The following is a 20,088-nucleotide window of genomic DNA, read 5'->3' as shown; positions in this document are numbered from 1 at the left end:
ATCAGTTCGTGTATGCACATAAACATTGATAATTGGGGTTTGTGATACATTTAACCAATATTTATATACTGTTCATACAAAATAAACTGATAAACAATAGTCATAAAAAATTTTAACAATTTTTGTAAATTTTTGTAATCTTTACCAAAAGTCTTACCCTCTGAAACAACTGAGACAAATTTAACCAAACTTGACCACAATCATCATCTAGTTTAAAAAATGTGTCCAATGACCCTGCTTTCCAACCAACATGGCAGACATGGCTAAAAATTAGAACATAAGGGTAAAATTCAGTTTTTAGCTTATATCTCTGAAACTAAAGCAAAAGTTTAACGTTTGCATTAATTTATGCAACAAATGTAAATGAACATATCAGGTGAGCGACACAGGCTTCTTAATTGGAGCATCCAGTTGTATTACAGCACTTAATATATTTCATCAGTATTTATATGGCCATGGAGTGTTGCGGCGCATTGGAAATGCAGCTCTATAATGGATGAAGAAAACCACATGTCAAACTTACAGATGGCTCGAATAATTAGGAACGTAAAATTCGACCGTAACACCCAAGGCTAGAGGGAAACACTCGAATGAAGCCCTATCGAGGATACCTTTTAAAAACTGCTTGATACATAAATCTGAAAACCAAAACAAGGACTATGGAATTGATGAAATCCAATTTGAAGAAAGCGATTTGATTAACAAGGAGTTACCAGAAATGAAGAGCCGATATCAAGATTACAAATAATGCAAAACATGCACAAACGTATTACCGAAAATCAGTCTGGTGTTACACCAAGTGGCAACTGCATAGAAGGATGGGCCTTAGACAGGATTAGACAATGTCAATTTGAATACCCAAATAAGTCACTCATTGTGAATATCTTGGAGACGAGAAGAATAAACCTGACTGGAACCAAATCTTAAAAGGGTCATCATTCCAGAAAACCACAAGGAGACAACTGGTTAGACTAAAAATAAACAATGTCATGCTTTATCGAAAATGTAATTGCTCTGATAACGATGATGTTGACACTTTCAAATTGCAGCTCCTGATACCAAAAATCACACAAAAAAAACAGACTTTTATTTACTACCATGGCGTTCCATCTGCAGTGCATTTAGGATCAGATCAATTGCTAAGTAGGATACATCAGCTCTGTCAATGGATAGTCATGAAACGCTCAATAACCAGGTACTGGAAAGAATGTGATCAATGTGCTGCCAGAAATTCCCTTAAACGAAACAGGGTACCATTAGGTTAGTACTTAATTTGCGAGCCAGTGGAAGGTTTTGCCATTTACATTATCGGACCTCTCCCTTTTAACAAAACGACAAAACAGTTATGTTCTGGTTCTTTGTGACTGGTTTTTAAAAATGGACTGACGCATATGCTATTTTTAAAGACCCAAATGTTGCAAAACACTTGTCCTACCTCCATGACAAATATGTTGTTGTCCCCGCAGATAAAGCCCCAAACAACATCGTTTTTGTGTGTAAATATCATTACATAAACTGCTTGATAAATAAATTATGTATTGACAATTCACTTGGAAACTCAACATATACCCTCACGACACTTACCAAAGAGGAAATCCTGGATAATCATAGGTCTGTTCTATGTTCCTTTGGAATTTCAACCAAAGATGAAGAACTGGATCTTCCATCACTGTATTGGATACCTAAACTACATAAGTGTCCTTACAAGCAACGGTATATTGCTGGGTCTTCCAAGTGCTCCACGAAACCTCTTTCTAAATTATTAACATCTATTTTATCAGCAATCAAAGCCGGGCTCCACAGTTTTTGTGAAACTGCCTATTCTAGAGGTGGCGTGAATCAGATGTGGATACTAAAAAATTCCAAAGATCTTTTAGAGTACATACAATCTAAGACTCTCTCATCTTGCAATAGTATTAAAACATTTGACTTTTCTACACTTTACACAAGTATTCCCCATTCCAAACTAAAAGACAAATTGAAAGAGTTAATATTACTTTGTTTCATTAAAAAGAATGGCGAACGAAGATACAAATATCTTGTCTTGGGGAGGGATAAATCCTACTTTGTAAAGAATCACTCTGATTCAAACAAAAAGTTCTCTGAAACTGACATTATCAAGATGCTTGATTTCTTGATTGACAACATATTTGTTACGTTTGGAGGACGTGTTTTTCAACAGACTGTCGGAATTCCAATGGGAACCAATTGTGCCCCTCTTCTTGCCGACTTGTTTCTTTATTATTATGAGGCTGATTTCGTACAGGAACTTCTTAGGAAGAAAGATAAGAAGTTAGCAATATCCTTTAACTCTACGTTCCGCTATATAGATGATGTTCTCTCACTAAATAATACAAAATTTGGTGACTATGTTGAACGAATCTATCCCATCGAACTAGAGATACAGGATACTACGGATACAGTTAAGTCTGCCTCATATCTTGACTTGCATCTAGAAATTGACAATGAGGGTCGGTTGAAAACAAAACTTTACGACAAAAGAGATGATTTCAGCTTCCCAATTGTGAACTTTCCATTTCTATGTAGCAACATACCTGCAGCGCCTGCATACGGAATATGTATCTCCCAATTGATACGATATTCCCGGGCTTGTGTTTCTTATCATGATTTCCTTGATAGAGGATTGCTGCTCACAAGGAAGCTATTAAGCCAAGAGTTCCAAATGGTGAAGTTGAAATCATCCCTTCGTAAATTTTACGGACGCCATCACGAGTTGGTTGACCGTTATGGAATAACCGTTTCACAGATGATCTCGGATATGTTCCTTATGTCGTAACTACAATACCCTTCCCTTTTCACGACTGTGACCTACCGAATTAGACTTTTTAACCGGATTTGTAATAACATAAGCAACACGACGGGTGCCACATGTGGAACAGGAACTGTTTACCCTTCCGGAGCACCTGAGATCACCCCCAGTTTTTGGTGGGGTTCGTGTTGCTTAGTCTTTAGTTTTCTATGTTGTGTCATCTGTACTATTATTTGTCTGTTTGTCTTTTTTTTTTGGCCATGGCGTTGTCAGTTTGTTTTCGATCTATGAGTTTGACTGTCCCTCTGGTATCTTTCGTCCCTCTTCTATTCCTGACCAGAATTCCCTGATCATTGCTAGTAACATCATATACGAAGTTATTTTTAGGTTTGGTTCACCCTTACAGCCTCACTTAGGTCTTTAAGAGCAAAGTTGTTCTAAGGCCTTTGTAATGTCTTTACAATTGACAGAATTAGAAGTTCAACCCCCGCACCTCTTCCCCCAAAAATAAATCCCCAATCAAAAGGAAACGTAGGAAGATTTAACAGAACACTGTTAAGCATTCTAACATTTCATTGACAAATGACGCCAGCACAGGACAGACGCATGCATAATTGGACAAGCTGTTTGGCTGTATATAATGTATCAAAAAAGTTTAGGAATTTTCAACATGTTGACATCGAAATGCAAAGGACCGTACGTAGTTACAAGACAAATTTACGACATAAATTATCTATTAAAAAGGTCGAAGGAACAACCAAAAAATGTCTATCGACTGTCATACAAGTGAGAGACTTAGCCAGTTGTTATAACTCATTCGTGTGATGTGTTTGAGCTTTTGATTTTGCCATTTGATTAGGGACTTTCCGTTTTTAATTTTTCGCAGAGTTCGTTATTTTTCTTATTTCTACTTTCTGCTGCTTGGTACTTGGTACTCCAGTAGAAAGGCTTGATATGTCTTTCAACGTATTTGCTCGTCTGAAGAGTTGACATTCACATTTGTTTTCACAGATTGTTTCATTTTTTTTTCGTTATATTACTGTGTTTACGAGTAACAGTATGACTAATCTCGGACATGTTGGAATTACTGTGGTTGGATTCTTATTGAGAAAATAGATTTGAACATCGGTATAATCTTGCCGTTTCTTGCTAGTTTGTAGTATTTCTTGGTTTTTTTTTAGAAAGGCGCGAGTCAAGTTCTGTCTGTGTGATACGAATGATCCAAAAAACGGAAGAAATAACTCAGAGGAGAAGAGGATAACTCTCTGATGATTTAAAACATTTCTTCACTGGTGTGATTTTTTTTTTCGATCGGTGCGTGTTCTGTCTCTGTGTGACACGGGTGGTCCGAAAAAGGAGGAACTTACTAAGAGAAGAAATAAACAGTCTAATGATTTAACACATTTATTCGATTTATCTTTCTTTTTTTTTAGTGGTGCTTGTTCGATAAAGTGATGAAAGTAAAAATAAGGGATCGTGTTTGAGTGTTGCGAGTCCGTTGGCCTAGTTGTCGGGCAGTACGTTGACGGAGCACGCGCAAAAACGTATAAGACACGGATCCATAACGGTCTCCGAATTTGGATATTTCTCAAAAAATTCTTGTGGAATTTTTCTTTTTTCTTTTAAAGACTTTATGAATTACCCAACACTACATTTATACGTCATATCATAAAGATTTCCGTCTTTGTATGATTTCAGAGATGTTACGGCTCGATGAAGTCGGTCTCTTCCTTTAGTAATACAGAGTAAAGATCTTTTTCATTTTCTTCCATAGGGGTTTACAATGACGCTATTTAACCAAATGATCAAAGTAATGAAGTTGAAGTATATCAAATTTCACATTGTTGCATTTTGTATACTGTTGTTTTTCTTTTGATAGTTCCTCGGTTATTTTTGTTTTTTGGCATTGCATTGTCAACTCGTTTACGACATATATGTTTTACTTCTAAAAAGTAAAACAACAAAAATACTGAACTCCATGAAAAATTAAAAAATGAAAGTCCCTCATCAAGTGGCAAAATCCAAAGCTAAAACACATCATTGAAAATTGATAACTATTTGCTATGAATAATTTTTTGGCTTTAAGTTCATTGTGCAAATGAATTATTAAATAAAACATTATTTTTTTTCAATACAACACTAATGTTTAACTGTAATCTATATTTAGATAAAGAAGATCATATTACTTGTTGACGACTTGTGACAAATAATTACGCTCTAATAACTAGGAAAAATAGTCTTACGTTAATCAAATGTTGAAATCGTTTCCATAATTATATATAAAATACCTTTAGAATTTAAAAAGTATCGTTAAGTACTTCAGTGTTAACGGCATAAGGTAAGTCTGAATGTTTACTTTTTAATTTCAATCAAGAAGTTTGCATTTAATATATTTTTTAAATCAATGCAATGAATTTGATTTGGGGAGGAGATACAACATAAACAATGGCTTCTACATCTAAAACTAGATAACTGGCGTCGGAATGAGATGAATATAGTTAAATATCAAAAACAGTAGGATAACTGCTTAACTGAGAATGATAGAACATAATATTTTAGTCAAATGATTAGGTCAAGATCAAATTGTTTTACTATCAATTGTATATTCAGTAAATTGCTGCACATTCCAATAACATCCAATATTACTAGTAATAAGTCATTCTTTAACAAAATGATTATTTAAATTCTCTTCTTCCCAAACCGGACATATTAAAATGGGCGTCAGAAATAATCGTAACATAACCTATCCTTTTACGAAGGCGACTAGGAAGGGTCAACTAAGTTATATAAAGATATAAAAATGATAAATGTAACACATGCTACATAAGCATACAAAAATGAAGATGTCAACAAACTTAATAAACTGGCATTATTATCGAGATACATTTGTAATCGATTAAAAATATATATGAGCATCTAACAAATATCTTAATAAAAAGCTCAAGGTGTTGAAAGGGGATGGAGGGTGGGAAAATTTATAAATCCCAAAATAAAAATCTTGTTTGCAAAACTATCGATCTGTAGATAAGCAAGAAAGTGTAATAAGATACATAGTGAAGAAAATAACCAATGGTTATCCAGTCAAAAGATCGTAATGCAGGGGTTCCCCAGAGGGTTATGAAAATATCAAAATTAAGAAAGAAATTAATGGTTTTCGTCGTTTGCATAAAATAAGTTATTAAAATAACTTGCCTTTATGCTTTCCTCCTTCAACCCCAAACAAACAACCAGAGGTTTACCATTCGATCGAATGAATCAGCTTTTCGTCGTTTGCATAATATAAGTTATTAAAATAACTGCCTATAAATTAAAATATACGGAAAAAAAATACTGTGATATTTCCGTAAAATTGTAAATTGTAATTCATTCTTAAGTATAAGTGTTATTAAGTAACCCTAAACTTATTATCTATAGTATTTAGGCCTTCAAAGGAGAAAGCTGTATCCTTATTCGGTTTATACACACAGCTTAAATCTAAAAAAGTATAATGTTAATAAAAAACGTTCAAGGAGAAGATGCCAAAAAAAAAAAAACTTCTTTTGAACGATTTCTGATTAAACCCTGTAAACAAATCAGCAAAGTATTCACCTTAAGAAATGCATATTGTGTGACCATAGGAATGCCGGTTTTCGATTGATACGTATGAAATATGTTTTGTCAATAACAGCAATCAAGTATTTAGTTAAATTAATTTCACGAAAACTTTACATAAATCAGAGTGTGTTATTTTAAAAAGTATATTGTTTTTTAAAACGGAACACAAATACAGATACCAATCGAGATATTTTTACATAAAGCTTTTTGGATTTTTGACTTTAAAAACCCGTTTTGCAAATGGATTGTTTCAAAGCACCACGATATATATATTTCTAATTAAAATTACCGTGTAAAGAATCGAATAGGGTTAGCTTTAAACATATGTGGGAGAGGGGCACTGGTTTTGGCTCCCGTGTTGATTCTCTTCTTAAATCGTCAAAATAACTTACATTCTCTTGATTGTTGTAAGAGTCAAGCCCCTCGTCTATATGAGGATTACATCTGATTTTCAAATGGAGTAGTAAATAAATATGTCATAGGTATTGAAGTTGTTTATAGTCTTAGTTGCGTGTTAAAATTCCTCGTTTTGTTTTTGCATAGTTTTAACCTTTACTGTTTATCAATTTCACATTGTATACTTATGACGTGGATCGGTATTTATATATCCCGCCATTGTGTTATTGAGCTAAGATCAATTTTGAGTTCTTGTCATTCATTTTTACTTATGTAAATATGTCATTTTGTGTTTAGTTGATGAAACATTTATCTGTCATAGTATTATAGTAATTAAGATTATATTACATGTACAATGTTGATTGCTGTACCCTAATTTTTGACATTTTTACGAATTATGAATGTTTTTTTGGATCACACAGTGTTGTCAATATTATGTAATTATATGTGACTGTCATACAAGTGAGATGTTTAGCTATCACTACATCAGCTTTAATTCACCATTTACTAAATAAGAAAATGCATGTACCAAGTCATGAATGTGACAGATGTTTTCCTATCGTTAGATGTGTTTGAGTTTTTGATTTTGCCATTTTGTAATGGACTTTCGTTTGAATATCCTTGTAGTTCGGTATTTTTGTTATTTTACTTTTTTCTCTTGTTTTAAAAAGACTTATAAGTTTTGATAAAATAGGAAAAGTGTTGTTATCTCAAATTTGCCAGAATCATATACAATTAAAGAAGATGTTTTATAGTTTGAATTTAGAATGTAATTTTTTTTGGGTCAAATTGATACTACATTACTGCTTTTGACAATTTGAGTGGATGTACTATCATGTCTTTTCTGGGTTAATTGCCAAAATCTGAACTTTGTACTGATAAATCATCACATTTCTATGTAAGTAATGTTAAATCAGTGAGTATGCACGGGAACAATTTGAAGCAGTCATACTAGTTACTGCATGGTATTCCAAAAAAAAAAAAAACAAAAAAACATTTGCTTTATATTAGATATCAAGAAAACATTTTAGTATCAATATATTTGTTTTTTTAGTCAAATTAATAAGGTCAACGGTTGTGTAAGACAGGTTGTCGCTGAATACAGTTCTAACATTTGAATAAATATATTGGGAGGATTAAATAGTGGACACATAAAGCGTTTAGTTGACCATTGATGGTGATAGATTAGGCAGATTTTATCGTTAATCATGTTTCCCCAGAATGATATAGCTATCAGCTGTTTGATATTATCAAGCGTTTGATATTGTCGTTTTATCGACGTTCCCTTTTTGTAATTTACCGTTCCGTATTTCGTTACGAAATTTATGTGCATTGGTAAATAAACCATTAGTTAAAAGCCTTTGTACTTAAGGGATGAATTATTGGCTCGATAGTAAACTTTTTGCCTTCCTTGTGTACACGATATTTTAGATAACAAAAACCTTGATAACTACAACAATTGCAACACAATTTACTTATTTATTCCATCAAAGCCCTCTGTGTGTTTATTCCAAGCACTCTGCTCTTTTGAAAAAAATACTAATCAATTCCTTTCTTACAGTAAATTTAATGCTCAAGGTCGTGTTTTTTTTCTAGCTATTTTTTAAGTTTGAAAACATATACCGTTAAATTTGAACTAGTAGATATTTCAGTCTGTTTCATAATACAGGTTTAATGTATGTATAAGTTGAAATGATCTTTGAAAGAGGTCCCAGTTAGTGCGAGTTCTGTTATATCGGTACTTCGTATCGTTAGTCTTTTTGTTATCTATCTTTGTTTGTGTGTTGTGTCAATCAGATGAGTTCGAGGGCTTACACACATTTTGAACCCTATCGTGTGTGCTGTTTGTTACATTTGGTTTTCGATAAACATTTCAACATAAATGAGAACTTAGCTTTCGCTTCTGACTTAATTCTCTGTTTGCCAATCTGTTGCTTTTTAAACCGTTATCATACGGTGCTTATTGTTGATTCACAATCGGACAACAGCTCCTTATGCATAACTCTCTGTATGAAGACGTGTGCATTATGGTTTATTTATCATAGTTTGAATAAGGTACATAAAACGTAAACGTATACAAATAAAGCTACTAAACGACAGAAAGTACCAACAACAGCCAACACATAACATATCGTATTCACTGATGACAATTGTCTATACAATATAGCTTTAAATTTGACAGAATCAATCAATTATTAACCAACGCTTATTAAAAGTACTACTTTCTTATAGGAACTGTATAGTGCATTCTGCTTGTAACTAGTACTATCAGATTATAATTTAAATATTTTATCAATACATTACAATACTTTGTTGAGCATTCTATCAACGAAGAATGACAATTTTTCGACTCGTCGATATCAGCGGAAAAAAGAAACTATCAAATTTAAAATCCTAAAGTTTTGAATATAAATAAATTCATCATAGAAATCGGGATTTGAAATTGTACGCCAGACACGAGTTTAGTCTACAAAAACTCACAAGTGACGCTCGAATAAAAAAAGTTAAAAAGCCCAAAATAAAGTATGGTGTTAAAAAACATTAAGGACCCTAAATTCCGACAGGTTGGCAAATACAGCTAGGGTTATTTATGACTGAGGAAAACAATCTTTAGTATTTAGAAAAACTTAAGTTTTGTTAACAGTTAGTTGATAATTATGACCATATCGATGATAATTCATGTAAATGAAGAAGTTCTTACTACTACTTAGTTCATAAAAAGCTTCAGACGAACGCAATTTATGCGGGTAATCTTATAATGTATAAAAAAAAATGTAAGTGATCGTAACGATTTGTGCAGGTTTTGATTGATTTATGTCTTATTCTCGTTTCGTTTTTCTCTACAAAAATATAAACTTATTGTCTGCCAGTGTGGGTATTCATCAATTAATTTCATGTTTATGTAGAAGTTTTTTATTCCCTGACACTTTAGGGTAACTTACCTCCAGCACATGCTGATAACAGTCTGTATTCACATCGTAAACTTATGTCTTGACGAATGTCATTGATCGAAGAATTATAATCATTTAGTAAAAGTGTTATGAACTGGCTGTATTGAACCTGTTTCAGATTCTTGGTTTGCTCTATTGGCCCCGACGCTCGAAGAGTGTTGATATTATAACCTCGACCATCACTGATGAGACATTAGTTACCAATAGCGCGTCTGGTTAACTAAAATTGGTAGCATCATTGTAATTACTACCACTTGGTCGATAACTCTGCAAGTGGACTCTGCAAGTGGGCTGCTAGGCATCGAGGATATCACAAGCAGAGAAGCCACTATTTTTGTTTTTTTTTTGGTTCTTTTTTGCATTTGATAGCTCTTTAGCGTTTGTATGGTTAAGGTTAAAGTTTTCAAATAGTTTGGTCCCGAGCATTGATTAATTGTCAAAATGCGAATCAGCTGTGATCGAATGGTATCTGTGTGCGTAAATTTCATGCAATATAGCAAGTCGAGAATGTTTCTTTATAACATGTGATGTGATATGTATTTACTATTGGATGGTATGATGATATTTTCTTTTTCATAATTTATTACGACATGACCATTATTATTTTTCTGTATTTAGTGATTTTTTTTAATATCAAATTGGTTTGCTGTAAGTACAAATTAATCTTGTTCACGTTTTTTTTTTTAATTTTAATAAAAAATTTCACAGAGGGTAAATGTCTGTTTAAATTTTCAGAACGGAGATGCAGTATCCCAACGTAGCAGTTGGTCTGCTAATCATTGCAATATCAACCGCCTTGGTTTCATCGTGTCCAAATAGTTGTCTATGTACCACAGGCAACAACGGAGTTACTATCAATTGCTATAACAAAGGAATGACTGTAATTCCAACAACCTTCACAAATGATACCTACATCATGTAAAATATCACTTATATTCCTGTCTTTTTACCTTAGTTATAATCTCAATATATTTTGTACTTGACTAAATGATAAATATTGCTATCCCTGCATAGTTACTTTAGCTTTACAGCTGTACAGTTTATATGCAGCTTTACAGATGTTCATTTGATATGCATCTTTAGAACTGTACATCAAGATTATTTGTTCTAAAGTAGCTGTGTATATGTGGAAAAAGTAAGAAGATACAAAGCAGTACATTACAACACATGTCAGAGAATTATGATTTACAGGCAGCATCATTGTGAAAAGACAAAATCATGGCTTAAAGACAAAAAGATGTATTGAAGATGGTTGTATGTCAAGTTATGGACTAAATAATCATCTATATATATAACTATATACGGACCAAAGCAAAGATTATTGAGTGTCAAACATTGTGTATTTTATTGTATGCAACTGTTAGGAGTATTAATATCATCTGAAAGCTTTAATTCGAACTGTTATGACGAAGAACAACTCGGATCAATTAAGTTATTCGTTAAAGGCCAACGACACAAAAGCACTTACATTTAAAAGTGAATTATTTTTTCTATGATAAAAGTATATTTATAACATTAATAAACAAACATTCAATCTGTAGTACTATTCCACTACGTTTCTTCTTAATTTAATATTGATATATAATATAGTATTCACATCATAACAAAAATATGCATTAGTGTGTGTTTCACCTACAAACTTATTCGGGACACAACCACCCAACTAAAGATAAATTCATAAATTCATAAACGAAAGAGAGAAAGAAGATTGAAAAGACAATCAAAACCATAATGCTAACGAAAGACATACAGTGATATGTTTTTGAATATGGTTATCAATTGTCAAAGAGAGGCGAAAGATACCAGAGGGACAGTCAAACTCATAGATCGAAAATAACCTGGCAATGCCATGGCTAAAAAAGAAAAAGACAAACAGACAAATAATAGTACACCAGACACAACATAGAAAACTAAAGACTATATATCAATGATAATCTTTACACGTGTACCTATTCTGATTTCTCGAAAACTTCAAACAAAACTAGCTGCAATATATAATGTCAAATTACTTCACCTCCACTTACATATGTTGATATATAATAGTGCACACGTTTGACTTTATTTCACCGTTTTTGTCATAAGATATTGTAAATCAAATTGAGAAGGAAATGGGAAATGTTTCAAAGAGACAACACCGGAACCAAAAAGCAGAAAACAGGTTATTTGTTGGATATTTGCTTAGTTATCTAAAATTTAACTGCAATAATACAGAATTATTGGTTTACACCACTATTTATTAGCTTCACATTGTCTAATGTAATCTTTGTGCGATTAAAATACTACTTTTCGCAGTAAAAGCAATTTTGTATTTTATTTTTATTCATTTGACAGTTTTTTCAAAAAAGTATTATATTTGTACTTTTTATCGAAATTATCTAAACACATTTGTAAGTAACAAAAGTTTCCAGTCGCTCATGAACAAAAGTTTAAATTTAAATCATTATGTTAAACTCTTTGAATCCTTATCTGATGTTTGACGATTAGGATGCAGGGACTATAACAAAAACTGAATACTAACAAAAGTCATAGAGAAAACTTGCTTTTTTCCAGATCTTTGAGAGGAAATCGAATTACTGCCGTACACCAAGGAGCATTTAGAGGCTTACCATTGCTATATAGTTTGTATGCAAAACTTTAAAATGTGCATTATGTAGAAACAGCAAATAAAGAAAAAAAGACAATAACTATATCAAATATTACTTCATTAGTTTGAAAATAACAAACAAGTGTCAAAATATAAAGAAGGCAATGAATCCTTATCATAAAAAATATAATTTTTCATTAGTAAGGAAGAATAAAAAAAAAATCGTCACTAATGTTGAGTTATAACAAGACCATGCACTCCTAAATCTTTTTAAAATTTTGAGACTGAAATTTCCAGTTCATTTCGTTTTTATTAAAATAACAAGCGTAGATTTGCACATAATTATGTTTGAGTATAAGAAAAAATGATAATACAATTTCAGAGCAAAACATAACAATCTTTAAATATCATGTTTCTAAAATATTACATTCGAATGTAAGCGCTCGCCAGATAATTAAGATATAGTATACCCCACGTACCTCTAATTGTTCTATTTAACTACAGTTCACTTCTATACCAATGATAGCGTCGTAATCAACTACTAACTACCAGAGATGATCAGCACTTATTTTGTTTAGATTCATAATAAATGCAAAAACACAAAATATTGAACAGAGTTATATTTGTTTTTTTTTTCTTTCAGATATATGAACAGCAATCGAATAACTACTATTCAACAAGGAGCGTTTCAAGACCTACCGTCGCTATATAGATTGTATGCATAATGTTAAGCAATGCATCTTTCAGACAGAAAAAAAATACACATATTACCTGATTATATAAAATAGTATAAAACACATTCTTTATAATTGTATCTATAAAAAAATCACAATATCTATAGTATGATTAATAGTTTACACATTGGTACAGTCATAAATTGTTCAAATAGTTAATCCGCCTACTTCCAACATTAACTGATTTTAATAGGGGAGGGATTTTACTTTGAATCATAATCAATGGCCAAACTCATTATGTTTCTTGATTATTTACGCAACAATGTTATATAGTTAAGAATAATTGTGAATTTTTGAATTAAGTGAAATCATAAAGGATCTACACTTCGTTTGGCAATTGACTGTTATCCACAACAAGTGTCCATGATAAAGGTACGGTTGGTGCCCCCGGAAAAACAAGAGAGCATGCAGAAACCATGTGAATATTCAAAAGTGGAAAACGATCTAACAATTCCAAGGCAAATCATTTAAAAAAGGTCAAAAGACAAACATCTCTACATAACAAAACATCGAAAACTAAATACTGAGTAACACAACCTCTTGCTAAACGTTTGTGCCGACGAGTACATACATGTTTTTAAAGGGGAAAAGTAAAGCTTCAATAATCTCATCACACAAATTAAGTATGTATATCCAGAATATGTTATCTTTATAGTATCTTTAAAACTGTCTTAATCCACAGAGAATTGACAAACAACATTATATTTGTTATTGAAGACAACGCCTTCGTCAATCTCAACAGATTGCATGTGATGTAAGTAGACTTTTAACGAAACCAAGCTAATATAAAGATAAGAAGATGTGGTATTATTGCCAATGAGACAACTCTCCACAAGAGACCAAAATGACAAAGAAATTAATAATCATAGTACGGCCTTCAAAAATGCGCAAAGCTCATACCACATATTCAACTATAAAAGGCCCCGAAATGACAAATTAAAACAATTTAAGCGAGAAAACCAACGTCCTAATTTATGTACAAAATAAATTAACGAAAAAACAAATATGATATACAGCAACAAACGACAACCACTGAATTACAGGCTCCTGACTTGAGCAGGAACATATATAATGTGGCGGGGTTGAACTCGTTTGAAGGCGCAAACCCGCCCTTTAACCTGAGACAGTGGTGTAACAGTACAACATAAGAACAAACTATAAAAATCAGTTGAGAAAACTTAACTCATCAGATGGATACAAATAGAAATATATCTAACAAAAACAGAGAGTGGTCGTGGATTGGTATTTATTAATGCCAACAACAAAAAGACACTACGTACAGATCTGAGAGTACTCACAGTTACTGACAGCTAGTTCAAAGCCAAAAACAACTAATGACTAAGACTAATATATCAATCAGTACACATCCAACATCCAATGGATTTAGTGTAAAGATATCATAAACAGTCAGAGAAAAAATATGACCTTGTGCAATGCCAAGAAACAGGTATCGACAGATTGTAGAGCCATAAATCGATTTTAATTTACTAATGACAAAATCAATATTAATACCAATTAAAACAATATTCAATGATCTAATAACAGTGTTGAATTGGTAACATTTCAGAATAAGTTTATAAATTATCTAGCTCAGTAAACAACATCTCCGTTTAAATGAGAATGTGCTATCCCGTTTGAAATGAGTTTTCTACAGGTAGAACGAAACTTCAAAATCAAATCTTTATATCTACGGAAAAATCTAGCACGAAAAGAATTCATTTCAGAAGCATACTGTCAATCTGAGAAAAGAGGTGGTAAACTCATTGGGATAACATTAATATAGCCAAAGGTATATAAAGTCGAGTCCTAGTAACACCCGGAATTATTCGGAATTTCTTTTAAATACCATAGTGGACTCAGAATTCGAAGCTTTCGACATGTTATTTTACGAAACGTTTTGTTTTTCTTGACAAAAACGCATCATCGTCCTCAATGTTGGTACAAGAATCAAAACATGTTTAAATACAACAACTTTGGTTTCTTGTGATAATCTGCACTAACAGATTCAACTGAAATATAAAAATGTAGCACAAAATAGCTTTAAATAAACAGCTTAATTCCAAGTTAAAGGCCAACACACTTTACGAAAAGTTTTCCTGCAATATATCTTGTAATACTAGCAACAGGGATACAATAAAAAATATCTATATTTTTGTTTTTAGGAATTTTCTCGTCAATCAAATAACAACAATACATCAAGACGCGTTTAAAGACTCACATGATCTCCATTATCTGTATGTATAAATTTATGCAATATTTTTTATGAAGGTAAGAAAAATAATGAATCGAAAAAACTAAGTGGTACACCCATTGTTATAACTGTGATATACACGAATACTAGTATTAATTGACATCGTTGCTTTATTACACAGCATTTGAACATTTCTAATAATTATACCAGACAGGGGTTGTAATAAATTAATCCGTGAATCAGATCTGTCATATTTTGGGGCTGGACTCTTATAGTTGTCTTCGACATCGAAGTAAAATACAACTGTTTTCGATTTTTGTAATTATCGGCTCAAAGTTCGTATCTATTTTAATCGTTTTCTTTTAAGAGCAAATCTGCCGGAAAACCATGCAATAATCCAAATGCAATTCTATAATATTGACATGAAATTTTGCAATTTCGGCGAATGATCATAATACTCAATCTAAATTACTTAGTTTGGAAGGTATAGTGATTTAGCACGTGTTATGCTATATATATGATATTTGTCTTATATGGATGCATTAATAATTCACCTCTGGGGCCCCACCTTTTAGAAAATAAATATATGATACATAACTAAAATATTTAATTGGAATCTCATACAACTTTCACATTAAACCCTTTAGTGGCTTCGGAGGAGTTGTGACCGCATGAAGTTACACTATACCGCTACTGATTTTCTCCTTTTTGGTCCAAAGTTTTCCCATAATCCCTCAATAGATAAAAATCAATATATGGTGCACAATTTCAGAACCCTTACAAGACATACCATTAGTTTTGTTTATATCCATTCTCTACTTTGATAGGACTAAAAGATTGTATATATATTGCAAACAAACAGAGAGACGGACGGACATACCGACATTATGCATAAATTATGTTCTCCAGATATCAGTAGCATATGTATAATAAGTCTCTTTACACAAGAATTAAATGGATTCGGGATAGCCACTAATTACAGGTCAAGCCAGCCCTTCTGCATGTTGACCAGTAAAATAATTTGTTAAAAGAAGAACGCTGATATTGTTGGTTCACTATTGTTGATACGCGAATGAATTTTTCAAATTGAATAATACATGTGGAGATAATTCATCAAATCACTAATTACTATATCTAACTTTAAAAAAGAGGGACATGTTGTATAGATTCATTACCATGATGATACAAAATCTTTATATTTATTTGATGGAATACCAGCAAAATAACAGAGCTTTGTTGCTGTTCTTCATCTAAAAGTCAGTTTGATCCTTTCAACGTGTACTAAAAGCTTTCAAAATTTACCCTTACGCAATGTTTAGCTTCATTTTCTAAACTTTAACTGTCGGACTTTTGTGTACATAAAAAAAACATGTTTCACTCATTTTCATTTTATACTAATTCAAAATACATGTATCAAGGCAATTAGTACAGGAAAATAAATCATTAATACAATGACGGTGGCATTTGTTTTAAGATACACTCGACTGTTTTTGCAACAAGAATGAATGTAAAGTTGAAATGTCTATGCTATCTGTATAATGCTATATGTCGCCAAGTCTATAGAAACTGAATGTACCAGCATGTCACCGGCATGCTTTGCAAATCTTCGTCATCAACTACATTCAAATTAGCAATTCTAACTAATGACGACTTTGCTGGACCTCTAGATCTAGATCCAAGTTTGACAAATTTGGCAAATACACTCCAAATTTGAGATGTGATAACTACTCGTCAGATTTAAATTTCTTTGTTCCATTATTGTTCCTTAATAGTTTTCAAATAATTAATAGTTTGCTCAAAAAATTTCTTTTTTCTGTAGCACTATATTTTACGTATATATCATGTAAAAAATGCCTTAATCCTACTACTTAAACGTTTCAATGGCTTGAAATAACCATAGAAAAACATCATTCTGCAATATTCAAACTAGTCAAAACTGATTGTGGCAAAATATTTGTACTTATGAAAATCAGTTACATGTACTCATGTCTCAGCCCATAGAAGTTTCACTTTGTAATACATGTAACTACCTTTTTTTTTGTTGGTATTTATATACATGCTTGCTATGTATATATGATATTTTAAAATATAATCAATTTCGCTTTTGACGAGTCGAGAATGGACCATAATCTGAATTATCATTAGTGTCAGCTAATACATTTGCTCATAAAACATTCAGTTTCAGCTATCCATTATATCCTCCATCTAATTTGTCTGTACTATAAGTGTAATTTACAGATCTTAGTACGAATGCTACTTCTTGATAAATTGTATTTATACCTAAAAAAATGTTATTATGTTATCATAATATATTGAACTGATAAAGCAAAATGTAGGGTAATATTGACAAAATCCTAAAGAATAGTGTTCTAGCTTCATACAAAGTGTGGGTTTTTTTTCTTCTCAAAAATGACCAGAGACATATCGTTGTCTCAAACAGACTAAAAGGTTTTACTGATTTAGAACAATACAAGGGTAACTACTAGTAGCACGACAAGTGTTTTATTGAGTTTGTATTGAGAACTTCAGTTTATAATTCGGATGCAATTCATTTCAAATGTGAGTAAATGCCCTGTGCATATTTTTAATTGTTCTAATTTTTCTAAGTGTTATTTTCGACTTTATTTTTTTTATGGGTTGGAAAAACTGGCAAAAAATCTAAAACAAAAGAGGGACAGGAAAAACAGACAATGGATCGGCTCAAGATTTGTTACTTTGTTTGACGATTCTATACTTATGTACAGTTTGGCATGATACCGCCTTCGAAAAGGTCTCTATGCTTACAATGAAAATTTGTTATATTTCATGTGATCATTCATAAAATTATACAGATGTTTGATAACCCATATCAAATCATTAACATGTGCTAGTTAATTTTATCAAGGCAAGTCATTGTACTGATCTAGACTTGTAAATAGCCAAAGTTAAAAACTTTCAAAAATTTAGTCCACCCAGACAATGCATATTTTGATTGATGTGTATGGAGTCCTATCTGGATCAATTCCTCAAGTTTTCTCTCTTTATCAGTAATGTTTCTAACAAAGGGGACATAGTAGTAGAAACAGGGAAAATACTTTTTAGTCTACATTCTGAGGAAAATAAAATAAAAATCAAACAACTCTTTATATGAACAGATTTTTACAGATCATTGTGATGTGAGGCTGGTCCTGCATACTTGTACTTCGTTCACCCTGACACATGCTATATGTATTATAAAACTTGCGACAAGAAACAATGAGAGGAAAAAAATAAAAACTTATCAATTGGATTTGGAAAAAAAGGTATAATACAAATATACAAATATATCTCTGAACGGATTAGATTAGTACTCATTTCAAGAATGCACTTTTCCCCCGTTAAAATTATAAAACCGTATTTGAAGAGAATATATTGACTCAAAGGAACTAAATAAATATATGCCAATGGGGAATTCTTGTCTGAATGGCCAATTGATTTAAAAGAGTTTTTAACCCATGATTATATATATCAAACTATGATATTCTAAGAATTTTTTTTTGTAATTAGCTATTCGAAACACTCAATGAATGTGAAACCAACTTATGGCAGAAATTTTATATAAGAGGAAGATTTGTCAAAAAACAGATTCATATGCATATAAAATACTCGTATTAGTTAGAAAAAAAATTGGGTGAGGGAGTGACAAATAATTTTGTTTTTTTTTATAATTAAAAAAAAAAACTTCCAAGGCCAACCATATACCCTTCCTCCAAAACTTGAGCCTCAGGAATCTATCTTTTTGTATGTGTATGGAGGAAGAATGTATACTTACCTGTTCCTACGTTGATGACCTTTTGGGGTTTATTGTCCCCAACTTGTATGCCTGTCACCTCTTTATTTTATTGCCTTGCTTGAAGCTGGATGTTCTCTTGAGCAACATTTCAGTAAATCTAAGCTTCCTTTCCTATAAATCCAAAAAAATAGTTTCTGCGTTGCTGGCATATGTTTAACTGAAGCATTTTAGCATCAACATTAAAAAGCGATATGTAACATTTTGGTTCACTTTGACCTTTTTCCAGACACTGTTCTCCAATCAAATGTATATGTGTGTTCTTATTTGACTGTGAAATAGGTTTTGTGAGATTGCCCTTGTCATGATTTGGTTATTTTGCACAAGAATTAACAGTAAATATGTGAAGTCAAATTTCTTCTTCTCATTTTAATGGCAGACAACTTATGGTTGCATTATGTTTTCACAACGGAAAATCTGAAAAAAAGGTAGATATCTCATAGAACACCTGTGACTGGTTTTTGTCCCCTATTACAGAGATTTATTAGCAATAAAACAAATGGTTTTGTGTTATGGGTGGATACCCCATATCCTTTGTTTTTCTATTATAGAAATAATGACATTATGTATGTCAAATGTAACATGCAGTAATTTTATGTTATACAGGTCTAAGTTAATTCATAGCTTAGGGTTTATGGTTTTTAATTAGAATTTCAATAATTCAGAATTTTATCAAATTTAATATCTTGCAATAATTTGCAAAAAATTTAATTAACATTTTTGAAATTATCCATTTGTCTTTTCACTGAAACTTATTTCTCCACTTTAGGAGATTGGTGGACTCAGGCTCCCTTCAAAATGCATTGTGGCTCACAACTGCTGGTATCTCCAAAAACAATTGCGATGCTACAAAATCTAAGATATATATTCTTACCATTCCTTTACATATAAGATTTTAGAAATATAAAGGCTATTTCAAAAGTTCCGTCATGCCATTTAGACAATAATTGGATTTTGCATGGATTTGTGGCAGAATCTTACTGATTAGAGAAGTATTGTAACTCGAAAGTAGAACAAAAACATTTGACAACGAAGTAAAATAATTTCTTAAATAAATATT

General features: G+C 31.9%; 1 protein-coding gene across 4 annotated transcripts in view; it reads right to left on the bottom strand.

The window, feature by feature from the left end:
* Positions 1–20,088, bottom strand: part of LOC127739083 (cytochrome P450 2C29-like) — a 480,581-nt gene that overhangs the window by 225,439 nt on the left and 235,054 nt on the right. The gene's annotated exons all lie outside the window — the stretch shown is intronic.

The sequence above is a fragment of the Mytilus californianus genome, unplaced genomic scaffold, assembly GCF_021869535.1.
Source record: "Mytilus californianus isolate M0D057914Y unplaced genomic scaffold, xbMytCali1.0.p SCAF_4, whole genome shotgun sequence".
In the NCBI taxonomy this organism is placed as follows: domain Eukaryota; kingdom Metazoa; phylum Mollusca; class Bivalvia; order Mytilida; family Mytilidae; genus Mytilus; species Mytilus californianus.
The sequence above is the reverse complement of the archived record's forward strand: the minus strand, read 5'-3'. Positions and strand labels throughout refer to the sequence as shown.